General features: G+C 39.4%; 1 protein-coding gene across 1 annotated transcript in view; it reads left to right on the top strand.

The window, feature by feature from the left end:
- The window catches only part of LOC306833052 (transmembrane protein 163a-like), a 68045-nt gene that overhangs the window by 31277 nt on the left and 17120 nt on the right, over nucleotides 1–19648 (top strand). The window lies entirely within an intron of this gene.

Below are 19648 nucleotides of genomic sequence, written 5' to 3'. Positions count from 1 at the left end.
TGTCGATTTTAAATCAGTTCTCCACTGCTACTTTAACAGCAGGATGATTGGTCATTAGAGGTTTTGGTGAAGTCTGGTTTGTTTAGCACCTACAATGGTCAACGAAATCATCAGATAGCCGACGCAAGAAAAGACAAAGTGAAAGTGGCAGCAAAATGAATGAATGAGTATGAATCATTTTTCCTGCTTGAACTCAGCCTGAGCTTCATAAAGACTTTCGGCATGTTCCAAGTAGGTCTAATTTAGAATGTGATTTCTGAGAAGTTGCCATGTCATTGGTTAGGTTAAATCTGCAATTCTCTTGTTAATTGTTGTTTTCTGGCTCATCACTGCATGTCTAAATCCTGAAATATAAGACTTGTTCACACTTTTATAAAACTCCAGACGTTCTTCAAGGTGAGCAGCATGTTTTTGAACCCAAACAGCTGGACGTATCACTCTGACTATATCTGGAGTTTCTCCTGCCAGCAACCTTGTACTTTTTCCATAAGTCATCCTCGGGGAGCCGATGTGAGAACTCAGCAGGATATAATAATCAGCAGAATGACCCTCAAGTTAGTGCGAGGGGTTTGTGATGTTTATTCCCTGTGAGCGACACACAACCATCGACTGAATTCAAGCGACCATTGTGATCTCCGTGCACGTGCTTCAACTGCTGCATGATGTTTTCTGTTCCCAGTATGTTCTTCTCCTCTCTTTTCTTGATATTGTGATGTTGTTGAACTCTAGCATTGATATAAAAGCAAATATTCTCTTTAAAGCGTCATGTAGTGGACTCTGCTGCTCCATCCTGCCACTTCTGCTTTGCTCTTTTTACGTCATGTCTTGCCTCATGAGATCCCCTGCACCTCCCTCCAGTCCTACAGTGATATTCTCCCACTGTAAGGTGGGATGTGTGAACATTTGGCTCATTTGGCTCATTTTTACAGGCAGACCTCCTGAAATACTCATACACAGTGCATATACAGTATGACAGCAGCTTAACTGTCAAAAATAGAAACTATTCAAATACCTAAAATGTAGTTTCACTCATGCAGTTTTGACACCTCCGATACAAACCATCTCAGTAATTGGTGTTTGACAGCTGAAATAATATTTATGCTCAACAGAAATAGCAGCCCTCATTATGTGCGTATGTGTGTGAGTGTGATACGTGTCTATCTCATCTCTGTGTGTCTCAATTTGATTATGTAGATCTCCACTGAGCTCATTATTGCTCTGTGGGGGAAATGAGTCGCAGTCAAAGCTTCACAGGAAACCTGTTTAGTGAATTTGGTTTTAGCCGATGCTTTCCAGGACACAACACTATCTGCATAACTCTCTAGTCTTTATGTATCCCCACACGCACACGCACACACACACACGCACCAAGTCACACTTGCAGTATGCAAAGGTTAAAAAAACCCTCATCATATGTGAAAAGACACCCACGTACATCCCTTTGCTGTCAATCTCACATAAGAGGAATGGACACTCTGTCTCAAATGTGTTATAGCTGAAAAGGAAACCTAACTTGAGTTATTTCTGAATCATCAGGATCAAGGTCATATTGAGAGAGAGAGCATCAGTCTGATTACATTTACATTAACGTTTAAAATGTGATGCTGCAGGAGCATGTTTATAACCTATGAAAGAACACATTGAATGCAAACAAATTTGTTTCCTTCCACAAGCTCAGAAACAGATCATTTATCAGCGGTTTCCTTTCAAAGGTTTACTGAATAAAGAGAAAATATCTTTTGAAAATGTGCCAGGTCTGATCTTGAGGTTTCATTTAATTATTAATATTTGAATAACTAGGGATCAAATGTCATCTTTGCAGCTATGAAATGAGAACTGACAGTTACCTGAACACGTCTGGATAAGCAGTCTGACTGGATGACAGTTCCCCTGAAGCATTTTGCAGTACGTCTGTAATCTGGACTCAGGGCTCAGCCGTTACTATTCAGCCCTTTCATTTTAACGAGGGAATGTATCTGCAGTTTCCGCAGGGTTGAAGAGAACTGCTCATAGGCTGAGGAGTCGTGGGATACTGACAGATAGCAGTGCAAAGAGAGGCTGCTGAATTACTGTAGCTCTCATAGGATGATTTTCAGAGAGAGAGAGAGAGAGAGAGAAAAGAGAGTTTTAGTGGCTCAGGTGTGTTGCAGTACTGCAGGGATAAAGCGATCATCAGTCAGACTCAGGAGAATCCATTTAGCTTGAAGACTAATATTTCATGTTTGGATTTCCTCTATGCGTTTGTGTGTGTGTGTGTGTGTGTGTGTGTGTGTGTGTGTGTGTGTGTGTGTGTGTGTGTGTGTGTGTGTGTGTGTGTGTGTGTGTGTGTGTGTGTGTGTGTGTGTGTGTTTGTGTGTGGTCATGCATCTGTTCACTTGGTGTCATCAGACCTGTTTGGCCCTCATGTGGTGTGGACAGTGTAATCTGCATTTAAGCCTCATTAGCCTGCTTCCACCTGACGGGTCAGACTAGTGAGGCAGGCTTTATTTCTTTCCACACCTCAGTGAAACAGTGTAAACATTTCTTACTAGTCGAAGAGACCACAGCTCAAAAGTGAAGCTTACATATATTTTTCTCATCCTCTTGTAAAGGTTTTCAATAATGAAACTGCAAAACTTCTGCTAATTATTGCTCACTGTTTCCCCTGCCAGGGTCCTGATGGACTGTACTTAAAATGTATCAAAGCAAATAAATTAGGAAGGTAAACAGTAATCAGAGGGGAGATTTTTTTTTTTTTTATGTCTCTGCCAGCTGTACTCCTGATGGACCCAGAGAATGAAAACAACTTAAGATTTGAGTTTGTTTCTTTGTTTGTTATAATTACGTGGAGCAGTTTAAGATCTCATGGGTTCAGGTGGTTAAATAAGATGCAAACAGCACAGTTATGTAACTCTGTACGTTTAAACCAAACACATTTACAGCTAAAGCACTTCAAAAAAAAAAAAAAAACTTCTGGAAGGGATATATTTGTAATAGGCCGGCAAAATGGTAGGTTAACTGTCCTCATAAAGATCAGCGATATGGTCCCAGTGAAGTTATGAACAACATAAGTGGTGCCGCTTGGGGATGTCTGCCCCCCAAGACTATTAATTAAATAGCCAAAATAGGTTAACAGCCTTTGCCTGTAAATGTAAAGCATGTGTAAACAAACTTGTTTCAAGTGCATCTTGTACACAGGGAATAGATACACTTCCCTGTTTGACCAGTACAGTTATAACCAGGAATGTGATGGCCTCTGCAGTTTCCTTGCCTTCTTCAACCCCCTGAAGATTTGTTGGGCACATATTAAAGGTACTGTTTTACTCTACTGTGGGTACTGCCAAAAAGTCTCTCAGTTCTATGCAATATATCTACCTGACTGCTGATGCTGCTTGTGCTGTTTAAATACTGCTGTAATGTATTGTAAACATGACTTTGTTGTTGACAAGGTGTTTCGCTGAAGATTGGTGTTATTTACCTTGTGCTTACTGTAGCATTTTACTTTCTTTTTCAATGCCTCTCCTCTTCATATGGCCAAAAGACTGGCAGCTTAAGACATCCAAACCATCAGTCATTTAAAATTCCCCATCCATGCTGATTTGAAAAAAAAATGCAGAAAGCTAATTAAAGGAGATATATGTAAGACAGAAAGATTAAATTACCCAATCATATCACCGACATGCTATGTTGGAGTACTGATTTCTATGACAATAGTTGAGCAACCAGTATGTCTAAGATTCCATTTGGGTCCGATCTGTATTTGTTTAGTTATGGATGCTTCCGAGTTAACAAGACATGAGGCCAGTTATCACAGCAAACCAACACGTTTTGCAGTAATGGAAGCGAGCAGGCGAAAAAGTTCCACTGATACCTAAACTATAAAAAACACGCCTGCAGTTTTGTAATAGTCTCCACAACCAGAAACGTGGTAAAACAAGGATCAATCTTAGAGATGATTCTGAAAAAAGGAGAGAGGTTAAGAGTCAGATGTAGCTAAACACTGAAGCTTCATTGCGAGCAAAATGGCAACCTGTACCATAGGTTGTCAGCTCTAGTGAGCACACATTGACAGGTATAAATACCTTATTAACACTGGACTATGAAGTCAAACACCATGCACAGCCACAAATCCTGACACCAAAGACTGTCAGCTTTTGGCAAAGAATTTTCTGCAGTCCCCCACATTCTGTGACTGTATTAAAAAGTTTAAGTGTAATCCAAAAAACTCAGCAGCTCCCTGTTTTCATCACCATGCTTTCTGTCTTCAACAAACACAGGCTGTTCCATTTCACATGTGCTTTTTCAAAAAGGATTGGTCTCACAAACCCCAGCCTTTCAGATCATTATAACTGAGTAGTCACTGGAATGTAACACTCCAGGACGTATAACCCATAACAACCCTTTGACCTATTTTACACTTTACTTCTATCAGGCTGCACATACAGGACACAGGTGGGGAATTTCATGTTGCCAGGAAAATGTTGTCTCTGCCATTGAAGTTTCAATTCTACAACTTGAGAATTACAATAACACAAAATATTGCATTGTGTACTTTGTATTGTAATATATCTATAATATGAAGGCACATGTAAAGCGCTTTGTCAAAACACATAATTACCTTACTAACATTGCTGTGTATATATATTGCATACATATGTGTATTGGATTCAGCTAACCAACTGTTGTAGAAATCTGGTTGTGTTATCTAACTCACAAGCAGCAGTAAGTTATATTTAATTGGAGATGGCTAACTGGGTTTGCAATCATTGTTCATGTTGTCATTATTCTCACATACTGTACATTATATGATAGACCATTTATCTGTGGTTGCTGTTAGGCAGGGCTAAGAGTTCGAGAACCCAGAAATGCAGAACACAGAGTCAGGAAGCAGTTGCAAAAGGAAGTTTAATGACCAACAGGACTCTTTGAAGATCCTGAAGTTCAGGGGAGGGTCAAGGGCCGAGTCGAGCTGGTGCATTTGGGTTTGCTGGGGTGAAGAGTTGACTGAGGAATCCAGATAGATGCAGGAGTGGGATGGAGGCAGGAGTTGAGCGCCGGGAAAATGTCAACGAAGGAGAACAAGGTTTAGAATGATTTGTACAGAACAATAGGAAACCGATTTTCTAATAAGCAGCTAGAACAAGACTGACTGCGTAAACCAGAGTGGTGGAGTTGAAGCCCAGTATTTGTAGCAGAGTTGATTGAAGATGAAGAGCAGCTGCAGCCGAACTCCTACACACCTGAGTCCACTCCTGCAATCAAGAACACACACACTGCAGGCCAGGATTAAGCAGTGGTCATGACAGTTGCCTTGTGAAGACTTTGTTGAATTGAAGAGAAAATGAAAACTCTCTTTTGAAATGTTGAAAGCTCTGACCTGGAAATAAAATATATATATATATATATATTTCTACTTTAAAAAAAGGTGGAGACATACAATATTCCACACTAAATGTGTGCCCAGTATCTTCCATAACATACAGCAATAGATATGGTACAACCAAAACACCAACAGTAAAGATAAGGTGTGATTTGCAAATTAACAGAGGTCTACAAAGTTCATTCTTTTAGTGTGTGAATGCTCGCAAACAGTCTTTGTAGCCCTAAAGAGGTAGAACACATTGGTTGAACTGACTTCGTAAACAGGTTCATGAAACAGTTGAGTTGTGGTGTTTGCCATGTTTCCCTAGCTTTTCAACAAAACCATAAATATCAGAAGAGTTCCATCCTGTTCATCTTTTGACAGTTCAATCCTGTAGAAAATGTGCTCTCAAACAGGCCATTCTGAGATGTTCCCTTTGTGTTATCAAAAAGTAAATATCCCTGTAGTTGTTTGTTCTGCCCTTTAAGTCTGCCTTCTCACTGTAAACAATTCGGCATGTTGCAAGAAAGCCAAAGCAACAAAAGCCCTTCCAGAGTGGAGTAGTCAGACACGGCTCATTGGCATAATCAGCGGGAATTCTTGCAACACACTCATGTTTTGGGTAGCTATAGGCTTATTTGAACAGGTTAGAAAAGGAGGGTAATATGTGACCTTTAACTGTAACTCTTTTGCTAGTTTGACTGTCATCAATCACCTTAGTGATGTCTTAGCCTGAATATGTCATTTGTTAACATCGGTTGGCTAATTGTCAAATATTTCAAACCCTGTCAATCCTGTGGTTTTGGGATTGTCTGACTGTGAGAAGGCCAGTGAGAAGTTGTACTCGTCACTGCTTTAGATTCGAGGTAACCTCTCCTACATTTAGGCTTAAAGCTGCAAAATGATAATATTATCATCAGGAAAACTGGGTGTGCTACATTTATTGTCAGATTGATGCACACCTCTAAAAATAGGCTCACAATAGGCTATGTATCAACCGAGCATTTTTTCTCTGCACCAGCCTTTTTTCAGAAATTCTTAATAGACTAGATCCTAATTTCCGTTATTCTGATGTGATATCTGATGTGGGCAATCCACAAGGAAGGCAGAAAGGATTTCAGGGTAGCAGTAAAAACATGATATTGTTTTTCATTGATTTCACTTCTATCAGTGAGAAAGAAGATTGGATTTGAAGGAAAGTGCTCTCCCAGGGTAGATAGACAAATGTGCTGAGTTTATGACAGGGTAAATATGACAAGGTCCAAATGAATTATTTTTAAAAACTATAACAATAATCGGTCTGACACCCTCCCACTGTACCCGCTGATCCAGCCAAAATGACTAGGCAGCCTACCAATACATGAAAATGGCCAACTCAGTGAACAAAAAAGAATGTACTCCGTTTTATATTTCCTCTAAGTGGCAGCTGATAATGGATATTTAATGGGATAATAAAAGTCATCCCTGCTGATCCATCAAACCCACAGAGATAGATACCTGCTCTGAAGCCAAATACAACACTGGCTCTCCATGTCACTGTAGTGAAAGTAACAGCAGACCTTGAGGAGGATAGTTTGCCTGCTGCATTTAAATTCCTTTATTTTGGAACAAACGCCATAGTATAACCTTCAACTAAATGAATCACAGTAATTCTCCCTGCTGCGAGGAAATTAACAGAAAATAAATAGTTTGTAGCAGTCTTATAAACCATCCTAATGTAGACATTGTATTGAATTATTTTGTTATTACAGTAATAAACCCTTTTGTCTCTCATTATTATTACTATAAAAGCCTGAATGTTCAGTCCACCACTGACACTTCCCTCCTGGTATTGGAGCTGATACTGTCCTGAGACTTAGATTCCCTTTCTGGCAAATTCCTTGAACTTTGCTGAAAGTGTCTTAGACAGTGAAAACGTTTCCAGATTGAAGCTCTTTAAAAACCTGCAGGTGTGGAGGAAGCATTAGTTCAATCAGCCGTTGCTTGTCCTAGTAAATCTCTGCATGAGCCCCGGTGAGTCCCCAGTGCCAAGCTGCACGCAGATGGCACCGCCCTCGCTGCACCCATCTACTGCAATCCTGCCCAGTAACAAATCAATACAGCCGGGTGAAGAGAGGGGAGAGGGCTTATGTAGCAGGGGGAAAGATGAAACACTCAGGGAGCAAGGGGGGGGAAAGGGGATGATAATGTGGGAAAAAAGAGGAGAGAGAGGGAGGAACAGAGGAGATAAATTGAGAAGTAAAATGAAAGGGACGTGAATAGGTAGGGAGTGGTTGGGATGAGCAATGAGAGGAAGAGGGAGAAGGCGAAAGGATGATTAAGCAGAAGAGGGATGAAGGAGCAAGACAGAAAGGAAGGTGAAGACATCTGCAGCAAAGAGGACATACAGCTCGACCTTAAGGGACAGAGAGAGAATGAATGTCTCTCTTTAAAGATTATACGAGAGGGCCACTCATTTGGGGCAGCGAGTGAGAGGATGACAAAAAAGGGAGGTCAGAAAAGGAGGAAGAAAGAGTAAAAGAAAGGGAGAGAGGAAGCATCCCAGCAGGGATTTCCGCAGGGTGAACTCAGCCAGAGCGCGAGGCGTGCTGCAGAGCCGAGCAGTAGGTCCTGAATTATTAAACACAATATTTTGCAGCCGAGCAAGCGGCTGTGGCCATGTCGGATGCATCTGCTGAGGGGGCAAAGATTGTGTGTGTGGGTGTGTATGTGTGCACATGGAAAAGGTCTAGTATAAGAGTTTAGTTTGGCTCACATGTGTTTTCTGTGTTTTTTGTGATCGAGTGCACTCAAGACGGAACTTTTTTGACTGTTTTTTTCCCCATATTGCAGGGGCTTCTTGTTTTTGCGTGTGCGCGAGTGCGTGTGTGTGTGTGTGTGTGTGTGTGTGTGGTCATCTGAGGGAGTGCATGCTCATTTAGAGCTGCTAATTAATGAGAACGCAAAGTCCTTGAGACCTGTCTTAAACCCCTGCCACAGTAGAGAACAACCAGCAATTTAACACTCATAAAAGAGATCCCCACACACAAGCACACATAAATTTACCTTCTATTTTCTAATTTTAATTTGCCATTCATGCTTCTCTTTCTTATAAATAGTCTTGCTTGCTGCCTCTATTTTTGGGAGGCAAAGTTTCTCCACTTTTATGAATCAAGCACAACATTTTTAATGGACACATAGTCATATGGAGGTTGTGGGATGGATACTGGGTCTTTGCCCTAACTCTGGCTCAGTGGTTCCCAAAGTGAGGGTTGAGAGATGCCTTTCAAAAACAAGTACACATGTGAAACAACTTTAAATTGCATATTTTACCCATGATGGTGAAACAAGTGAGATTTGTGCAATGTAACAGTGCAGGTATCTGTTAAACTCTTTGTAATTCAAAATGCACAAATAGGTTGTTGATGTCATTCTAATGTCAGTGTTTGGATCAACCTGTTAGTACTTGCTGTTTTTTTTTTTTGTAATGTTAAGTGCTATAACCTCTTCCAGGCATAGAGGGCGTCCCTTGTCTTTCGCATGTTCTTTTGGGGGTTGCAGGATGAAAAGTTTGGGAACCCCTCGCTCTAGACTGCCTAGTTTGGTTTAAAGAAGAAAAAAAAAAGTACACTGCGGAAAGGTTGGCTTGTAAACTCTAGCTGAGATTTAAACATTTTTGTTTGACACGTTGGACTCAAGCGGATCAATTACAAATCTGACAACATCCGAACAGGCTGTATCAATGAGACAAATTTCAAATCAGCTGATGAGGACAAACTCTGATGTGTATTAAACCCAGTTAGACTTTCTTTTATGGCAGGTGCATTATGCTTCTTGTTTTCAATCTATCAGTCCTGATGTGGTGATCAGATTAAATTATAACAGGGATTCCTGGAATATCTTCAAATTAAAAATAATAATAATACATTTTATGTGATGGCACCTTTCAAACCACCCATGGTCACCTTACAAATTTGGCGAAAGTATTTAATTTCACCTGAGGGTGAACCATTATGATTCAAGTTCATCTCCATCCAGTTGAACTTGATTTATTGTGAATGCCTGGAGGGGATTTTCTTTTCAGCTGGTTTAGAGTCATGTTTTTCATCCGTCAGAGATAATGGTGTTTATTTGACTAATGTTGATTGTTCAAGCTGTTCATTCTCTTGTGAGCGAAAGACCTTATGACAATACCATGCACTGAGAGTAAGGGAAAACATGAGATAAAAACAGGCATATCCACTGAAAATGATGCAAACCTCTTGTGTAAACCTTCTACTGCTGTTTTTTTTTAAGTTAATATATTCCTTTTCTTATTTCTTGTGCACAAGATGCTCCACTTAAGTCTTGTAACCGACAGAGTCTAGATCTCTGCCAATGTGATTGTTTCTCAGGGGGATGTTGCTGCACTGTCAGGTGTATTTGCATGAAATTCTTGCTTGTCCCAGCTTTAACGCTGCCCCATTTCTCAGTTGCTGCCCCAACTGTCTGCTCTCCCCTGTCCCTGTCCTTTCTTCCTATACGATCGCTGCAGGCTTCCCATTCTGCCTCCTCTGTCTAGCTCTGTTACTTCTCTCTCTGTGGCCACTTAACTGCCTGTGCTTCCATGCTCATTGTCAAATAAACCACCACTGCTTCAGCGCAGAAATATGATGCTCTACTTTTGAACAATTTTATTTTAAACATTCTAAAACCCTTCTCTCATCTCCGGACCACTAAGTTGTTTCCTTTCTAATGAATCACTAAGATTAAATTGGAAGCACAGAGAAACTGATCGACAGCTTCAAAGTGGCTCTCCCCTCATCTCTGTTTCTGTCCATCTCTCTCTCTCACCCACACTGCCCCTCTGTCTCTCTCTCTCTGTCCATCTGCTGCTCTGTGTGTCTCATTCTTCTCCTCTCTCCTCTTCATTCTCAGTCTCCCACTTTATTCTTTGGCTTCTGGTGCTGTAATTGAATTTCACATCCCTGATTTAAGCTCCCGCCCTTGAGAAACACAGAGGAGGACGTAATTACATTTCTGTTTGGCTGCAAATGATGCTGCTAATTCGATATGCACTTTTGTTCATGCAATTCACACAGGCACAAGCTGGTGGCAGGTTTATGGGTACAGAGTTGGAAGCTATAGAGGGAAAAAAAATGCTGATTTACAGTTTCAGTAACATTTGAGATGCCTTAGTATTAGATGTAGGACAGTAAAAATGTAACTGCAATCTATATTTATTTGTGATTCAAAATACGAAGAAATCAGAAGTAGAGCTGTTTTGGAGAGAATAGAATTCACAACAACTCTTTAATTGGTTATGTTCTTTCGGCATGGTGTACAATTCAAACAAAGCTGGCACATTTTTCCAATATTACTCCAGACTTCCTCATGCTGACCCTTTTCTCCTGCTAGTCCTTTAGAAACTTTTCACGTTCTAAACAACATTATAACGCAGTGGTCCTCAACATTTGTTGGCTCATTACCCCACTTAGACTTCACAAAACTCTGATGACCTCAGACAACCAAAACAACGCTTTTTGCTGAAACGATTTTGCTTTACACCATGCAATAGTTGTTCTACTATGCGTCAAGTAAACATTTTAAAGCATTTAAGCTTTTTTGTGTGTATTATTGTGCACAGAGGAAGAAAGGCTGGGGTGATATTTCTGCACAATGGATAACAGACATAGACTCTATCGATATGTAAATTTTGTATTGAACAATAAGTACACATTTTAATTCCATGTGGACTTACAAGGGGCCCGAACCCCAAGGTTGGCAAACCTGCTCTAACTGTTTGTGGAAGCTAAAGTCAGTGATTGTTTGAGCTTTTCTCTGCTAATATGCTTTGCAAGAGGTAATAGCTCTAACATGGTGTACATGTTGTGCTTTTTCCTCTACTGACCAACAGAACTAATCATTACATTATTTAGTTTTATGATCTTATTGTAAAGCAGTAAGGACTTCTTGCTCTGAGAGTATGCAATAAAAAATACTATGTCACATTAAAAAAAAAAAAAGTTCACTTGTGTTCTATTCTTATCTGTACAAGCAGTGTCACATGTATTAATAGTAATGCTGGCAGTACAGCTCTGGGGATCTTAAAGTCATTCACTGAGATCTGACATAAGAATGAAAAAAAAAAAAAAAAAAAAAAAAAAAAAGGTATTTCTCACATCTCTGCACAGTTTAGCCAGAAGTCACCACACACCCCAGCCTTGATCTTGTGTTGTAATGATGCTGACCTTTTGTCTGTTAGTTTACAGTAATGTGAGACTTGAGCTTGCAGTGCGGTTCTTATAGTTCACTGATAATCCACAGAACGATAGAGGAACATCAAGCTTCATGATCAAAGAAAGTTAATATCACTTCATTACTTCAGTCTTTGAAGGCCTGCTTCTTTTAGTGCAGATCTCCCGTTCTGTGCTGTAAGGCTGAGTCACTGTTTCTTGAAATCATATGTTTAAGGTCTAATAGGGTGAATAAGGCTTTTCTTTATTTACATATGAAACAGTAAAGCATTTATACAGTTTCAGCAGATGTTTTGATGTTAGTTTTGAGATGATTCATGGTGTTTTTGCCTCCTTAACCAAAATAAGTAAAATTAAGGCTCAAAGCATGCAGACTGAAAATATAAGGATGCCACAGAGATCTACGTTTTTTTAATGTAAATTACCCACCAAAATAATGAAGGACGTAAAGGAAATCAACGAAACAGAAAGGGGTTTTAAAAAAAAGAAAAAAAAAAAAAAAAAAAAGATGGGAAGATGCTGAGCCAACCACATTATGTGTCAATTAGCCTAAAGAAATCAAAAGATCAAAAACAGGCCTATTTTAACAAAACCCAGCAATCTTGACATGTGTGGGGGAAACAGTAAACATGGCAAACAAGCTCCTCCGCACATCACTGCCCAAAGTGTGTGTGAACAAGAGCTGCTTCTTGGCTCCAATAAATACCCTTCCTCCTCCTTGAGCACAGATTGAACTCAGGTGTGCAGCAGGTGAAGGAGGATGGACAATTAAGGAGAAAGACCAGGTGTGCAGCAGGTAGAAAAACAGAGAGAGGGAAACTGGTAGCAGTTGGCCTTAAAAAAAGTACAAATGGATTGATATGATTATTTGAGTTGAGAAGAATAAGCACATTAAGGCTTCTGGGTTTAAGTATTTCCTTTGTTAGCCCTGATATGAATTACCATTAAACATTTTATTTCAAAATGTGTTATCCAAACAAAAGTTAATCAGGTAGCATGACAGTTTGCACAACGTCTTTGAGAGAAAGTACAAATCACTAAAGCCCTGACATTAGACAACAGAAACGAACTCAAGTAGACAAATCTGTTGTAAAATCAAAGATTTTTTACTGAGTAGAATGGTTCCCTTTTTTACAGGTTGCTTTCGTATGTGGATGACACATGGCCTGGGTGTTGCCTTTACTTTACTTTAATTTATGCACATCACTTCAAGCCAGATTCAGATTAACGGACAACTATAAATCCTATATATAATTTTCCTCTTCGCTCTCTTGCTAGCAGGTCTTTGACCCTCTACCAGTTTAAAGCCTGATCTGAAATTAATGTCCAATAAGATGCTGCTTCATCTATCTGCTGCTTGTAATCAGTGCTAAGTGAATGCTGAAGAGAGAGAGAGAGAGAGTATGGGTGAAAAGTGTTGGCACTGGCCCCAGTACTTGCATAACTCAATGATAATTAGGGTTTTTACTGCTGCCAAAGCTTAACCACTGCTATGCCTGTGCTTGCTGGCAAGATATCTGAGTAGACAAGGGGGGAAATAGATTAGAAACATGTAGAAATGAACCAAACAGATACAATAGCCTCATATTTTACAGCCATAAACTGGCATAATCAGCGCAAAGGGTTTAGGATCATCTTAGAGTGAATAAAGAAACATAATTAAGTAAAAGAGTAACACATTTACCTGATGTTTGAGTTACCAGTCATTAGTTATTTTGCACACAATATGCTATTTAGAGACAGATACAAACTTTATCCACTTTTTCTTGCTCCATGTGTCTCTTTCAACCCTCATTTATCACACCAACATCACCACTCTTTCTCTATTCCTTCTTATCCGCAGCTTTTCCCCCTCCCTTTATGATATCTCTCTTTTTCCACCTTTTTTTTATCTCACATTGCTGTTCTTTTTCCATGCACAACCACTCCCTTTCCAGCTCCTCTTTCCCTTTTTCCTTTCTCCCCTGTTTCCACAGTCTTGTTTGCACTAGTCACGCGTCCTTGCCTGCCTGATTAACGAACAACCCAAAGGATGTAACATCGAATGGTGTCGGCTCCCCCAGAGAGAGGCATCGATTTACTGGCAGGCTATAACCACACATACGGCTGCATGGCCTATAGACATGAAAGCTTGAGAGAAGACTGAAAAAAATGAATGACTTTTGGGAGCAGCGTCCAACAATTTATAAATTAGTAGCATACACTTAAAAGTAAGGAAAAGCCTGCATTTAAGGCTGGATGACCATATGCTTAATAAAAACTCCACTAAAGTTTTTTTAATGATTTGATGTTCATATACAAGAATGAGGTGCAGGAAAAAAGTACTAAGCTGTAGTTGATGTAAAAGCTTCCGAAATAATGACCAAGAGTGAGAGAGGACATCTGGTTCTGCTTACTAAATACAGTATATTATATACATAGTGGGAAAAAAACGAAAAAACTATTTGTGTGTGTGTGTACACAAAGTGCTTTCTCAATATGTGTTGATTGCCATTCCAGTTGACTCAATGTACTGCCTCTGAAGACAGAGGTTCCAGACAGAACATTTATGAGAAATTCAGAGTAAAGAAGTTGACTAACATGGGTGGATTTTCCTCAGAAAGGTGTTAAATATTTTTGCATTAATGTTCCACTTTTTTAGCCTGTTTTTCATCTCTTTTTTCCCTCATGCGGTGAATCATATTTCCGCCTGCAGCTTGAGGAGTTTATGCTGATTAAAACAAAGCTCCAAAGTAATCATTGTTGTTTATGAGGATATTGGATTTTCCAACACAAATTTTCAAATCCAGTAAATTATCTTTTCACAAGCAAGATTCAAGATTTTTATTTGTCACATGCTCATACAGATGTGCAGTGAAATGTAAGGACTGTTCCGCAAGCCATGCAATAACAATAATAACAATAAACATTCAGTTTAGCGATAATAGAATATAATCTAAAAAATAAAAGGAGTTATTTGAATGTACAAAATAATAAATATAGAATAGATTACTGTAAACAGTGTAACGTGTCAGTGTGTAAAGTGTAAAAGTGACCAGGTTCTAGTAAAAATAGTAATGTTCAAGACTTAAAGGGATACTTCACCCATTTGCATGAAGCTGTGTGTCATTAGAAACATGGTAGTAGTGTTGAATGGTCGTGAATCCAGCCCTCATTTTGCCCTGAGATTGTCTGGAAGTTTTCTTCATTAGATGCAATATGACGCTTTTTGCATCACATGAAGAAAACTTTCAAGCAAAGAAAAACACGTTTTTTTCATCTCAGGGCAAAATGAGGGCTGGATTCACAACCATTCAACACTACTACCATGTTTCTAATGATACACAGCTTCATGTAAATGGGTGAAGTATCTCTTTAACAAAAAGATTATTGAATGTACAAAACATGTAAAAATATAGAAAAATGTAAACAATGTCCAGGGGTGTCAAAGTGCAGATGGATGTTTTTAACTGAAGAGAGTGGAGTTAACAGTCCGGACAGCCTCAGGAAAGAAGCTCTTCCTCAGTCTTTCTGTGTTCGCCTTGATGTGTCGAAGGCGCCTGCCAGAGGGCAGGAACATGAACAGTCTTTTTCCCGGGTGGTGGGGGTCACTCATGATCCTCTTTGCCCTGGCTGTGCTCCTCCTTGTGAAGATGTCCTGGAGGAGTGTTGTTACCCATGGTGCGCTCTGCTGACTCTGCTGACTTTTCCATTGCAGCAATTTCCCATTAAACATTTAATGTTTCATTCAACATTAAATGTATAATTTGTACACTAAAATAGGCCATATAAATTAATAATAAATGGACTAAACCTGAGTTATATATTTTTGTTTTTGAGTACTCAAATATTTCCAACAGTTATGTAAGCCAGATAAATGTGTGATTTTAAAGTTGTAACAGGACATGTCTTGACGTTTCCACTCCCATGACAGAGCTGCTATGACAGACAGGACATGTTTATCGTTGCCGTGGTTATATCAAAGATGGCTGAAAGTCCTGAAAGTTGCTGTATGTGCTGCTGAGAAAAAAAACACATTTTAAATCATCCTTGAATACGTGGCCCAATACGGTCAACTGGGAGCTAGTTTACATTGAGGGGGTGAGTAGCAGAGAAAATCACTCCCATGATTCTCCGCCAGCCTTGACTCATCTTCTGTAATGGTTTTGATTTTGAGAGCCCCCTGGTGGCAGAATTTACATACTGAGCATTTAATGTTGACTCCACATGACAATACAATCTGTCACACATTATCTTCAGATGTGTGAGGAAAAGTTACACATTGCCTGAAGTTGTAAACTAAGGACATGATTTCCTCTGATCCAACTTCAGAACAACATATATCAGGAGTTACAACTTATAGATGTATGTCAACATTATTTTCCATGAGATGAGAATTTCTCTCAGAACAGGAAACACATTCCTCTGTTTTTTCATATGACACACACAAAGCTAGGTTAAACCCATGGGGGTCAGTGCTTCTTTGGATCTTCTATGGGTCAGTGCTTCAGTGGTTTAGGCTCTGAATACTAATCATTGATGTTGGAATGTAGACAGTCACACATACAAGCTTTAGGTTCAAGAGCTGATTATTAAGACGGTTACGACCCAACACAACACCTACATATTAACCTTAACTCACAGCAAGCCACAATTTAAGTCTGAAGTAAAAAAAAAAAAAAAAAAGTCAGTAATTATCTTCTATGATAACAATGGATGTGTTGATCATAAAAGAACTATATTTAACTTTCTAATTGTCGGCAAGTGTAAAATCTTGGGCAAGAAAGGGGATTAACTGGCCCTGAATAAAGCATTAAATGCATTCACACTTTACACCAGGGTGGGATTATAAATCCCAGGCAGATCTCTAGAGAAGGTCTAATAATAATTAGATGGAAAAAAAGGTAACACAGATTTTAGACACTTACTTACTTTCTAGCCTGCAGGCCTTCACACACACAATCAAGCTTTTTCATATTAGACTCGAGAGGACACTTGCACACCTGGGGTCTGTCCTTTTAGAGAGTGAAATCCCTTTTTATTTATTTATTTTCTAGAAAAAAAATGAATAATTCCTGTTTGTCCACTCTGCATTACAGATGCATTGATTGAAGCAAAGCACCAGGTTGCTCAGTGGATATTTACCCTCTTTCCTTCCTGGCTCTTTGCAGCAAAAACAGGCCCTCTGCAAGTGTTCAAACAAAGGTTTTAATTATTCAGCTGATTAACTCATATAAAGAAAATATTCTGGTATTCACCTATTTTTTGAGATTTATCCTATCTGATAAAAGCAGGCTTGGAATGAACCTCACTATTAAGATAAGATAAGATATAGCTTTATTGATCCCCAATGGGGAAATTCGGGCATTACAGCAGCAGCAGTACAAAATCAAAAAAAGTCAAAAACCAAATAAAAAGCTTGTTTGATGTCCACGGCTCCATGAATTTAAGGTTTTCATAAATGGTGTATTTTGTCATCATCTGGCTGACCCTGCAGTCATCCACACAAACACACTCACTGTTTGTTGATGATCTTTTATTGTAGAAGAGTCAATGAGCTGAATCACATGTGATACCAACCCCTTGTGCATCCAGCTTAAAACATTCATACCAACAAGTCTGTTCTTGAGGGGTTGTTTTTCTTCTAATACATTATATTTACTTTTATTATATATAATAATTCTTTACAGATTGTTCTTTATCGGGAAAGTTTGATTTTACTTTGAATAAAGTTCTGTGAATAAAAGGTTTCCTTTCACCTTTCACATTGCCACTTTTACACTGCACTTATATGTCTTATACTTACTTGTATGTCTGCAAGTTGTCCATTTTCTTCAGGAAGCTTACTGTAATGATGTGAAAGGCCAGTATTTTAGGCAGGAGTCCATGTGAAAATACAAGGAAGGATACATTAGGAAGTTTTCTATTGCCATTGCAACATTTGCCCCGAGCAGTTGCCTGCCTTCCCTGTTGACATGCTGCACTTTTGTCTATGCATGATTAGCTGGATTTTGTATAAATGCATGCTTGTCCCCTAAATGTAAAGCCTCTTGACTGTGTTTAATGTTCTGCACAGAAGGGAAAGGCAATTGTTTTATTATTAATTTATTATTAGTGATAAACCTCGTACCTTTATTTTTATATTTTAATATACTGTATGACTAATGATATAAGATCACAGAATATTTTTACATTAGCTGTCACTGTGGTTCATACTGAACTAGAAAATGGGCTTAAATCATCTGCTGCATGTGAATTAAATGAATCCAAATTGATAAAGTTATACTTTTTTATCAACCTTTATAGTATAAGGGTATTATACCCTTATAGTACTTTTAAAGGTTGTAATCTGATTATTGCAATAATGTTACTCCTAAATAAATGAGAGGTTCATACAACATTGCCTGCTAAAAGTTGGTAAGTCTGACCAGATGGCATGCAGCTTCAAGTTGAATTTGACATTGCTATAACTGACAGTTTAAATTGTGAAACAAACAGGAAAGTTAGGAGTCTAATTTGACTGCATAGACATGAATACTCTCAGTTTGCCTTATTTTATGCGCTCTCCAGATGGGTCAGAATACTTGTAGAGCTCTGGAGAGTCCTCTTACCCTCTGTTTGTGCGTGACAGAGAAGACAATCAAGAAGGAGGATGTGTTTGCAAGGAGGAGAGTGTGCCTCTGGGTGTGTTTTACAGGACAGCGCGAGGCACAGGGACAGCATATGTATGTGAGTTTGTGTGGGCAGTCATGTGTTATGCACCCAGTCTGACTGGTACCATCTGTCCTGTATCACGGGTCTGTCTGGGACTGCCCTCTGCTCTTTGGATTCTTTAAGTCCACCTTTTCATCTTTCTCTGCATCACTTCTTTTTTTCTCCTCCTCTTTTTAATGCAGCTGTATTTCAGATTAAAGCTGCACTGTTTTCACATTAGTAATTCTGTAAGCATCAGGAGAAAGTAGAGGTTATTTGTAACTTCTGCTTAGATATTTACTTATGCATGGGCAAATGCAGCGTCATTCTGGGTCTGCTGTTGTGAAACAGTGAGCTCTCATAATGAAGGAAAAACAAAGCAGCCAAAAAGGCCACCAGTCAAGGATGTGTCAAGAGGCACTGAGACCGAGGAGAAAGGATGATCTTTGTGTCACCTGGATATCAAAATTTAAGTCTGACAGGATAGAGAGGACACAAGAAAAGGCTCGGAAATCAACAAAAAAAAAAAAAAGAAGATGGTGGGGTAGAGAGGATAAAGATGAAAACCTTGTTCATACCAACTCCCAGCTTGGCCTCACATCTACTGTTACCATGGCGATTCCACTGCTGAAAGGCTGTCCCCTGAGACTAAAAACACAGAGGGAGAAAGCCAAAGAGAGACAGTAACACAAGGACATGCAGAAGGGTAAAATAACAGCACAGGTGTTCCAGACAAGGACTGCACTGCAATGAAAGAACAGTACCCTCTTTGCCATTTAGTAAACTGTGATGCTTCCAGCAAGGCTTACTGAAATCTTCATTAAGTGCTATAGTAATTGTGTCTCACCTTAAAACCATTTATTTAATGCCAAGGATGTGTTAGCAAATGTTTCTCTAGAAGACAAAATGTTGGGTTCCGCCTCGTCTCTCGTCACCATGGATAGTCATTGTATCACACTTCTAGGTAATTTTCACACGAGGGTCCTGTAAACTCGCTGCCTTTTTTCTACCCAGTGTAACGACCCTGAGTTAACAAGTGCACTTGTTCTTTATGAAACAGCTACAATTACACACATCTATTCACAACAATTTGTAGATCAATGTGAATCCCAACATTAGACACCCAACCTGGGCCCAACCAGTGTTTTCCGTGGAGAGTCCATGTCCACCTACTTAGGTTAAGCCCATCTACGTCCCACTTGGATTCATTGGTTTGGCCAGGTCAACTGTACGTCAGTATCAGATGAACACAGTGGATCATTCAGCGGCTGAACACTGATTGACTTTTGGACTAAGAACTTAAAACGGATTGAATTGTGGACATAACTCTTTCAGATCTCTACAAACACATCTAAAGATGAATGCTAATGGTTATCCGTGTCTGCTGCATGTGGGAATGCATGGAGTGAAAGTGCCCTAA

This window comes from Symphodus melops (assembly GCF_947650265.1).
Source record: "Symphodus melops genome assembly, chromosome: 12".
NCBI classification, from domain to species: domain Eukaryota; kingdom Metazoa; phylum Chordata; class Actinopteri; order Labriformes; family Labridae; genus Symphodus; species Symphodus melops.
This window is presented reverse-complemented; position numbering and strand designations above follow the sequence as displayed.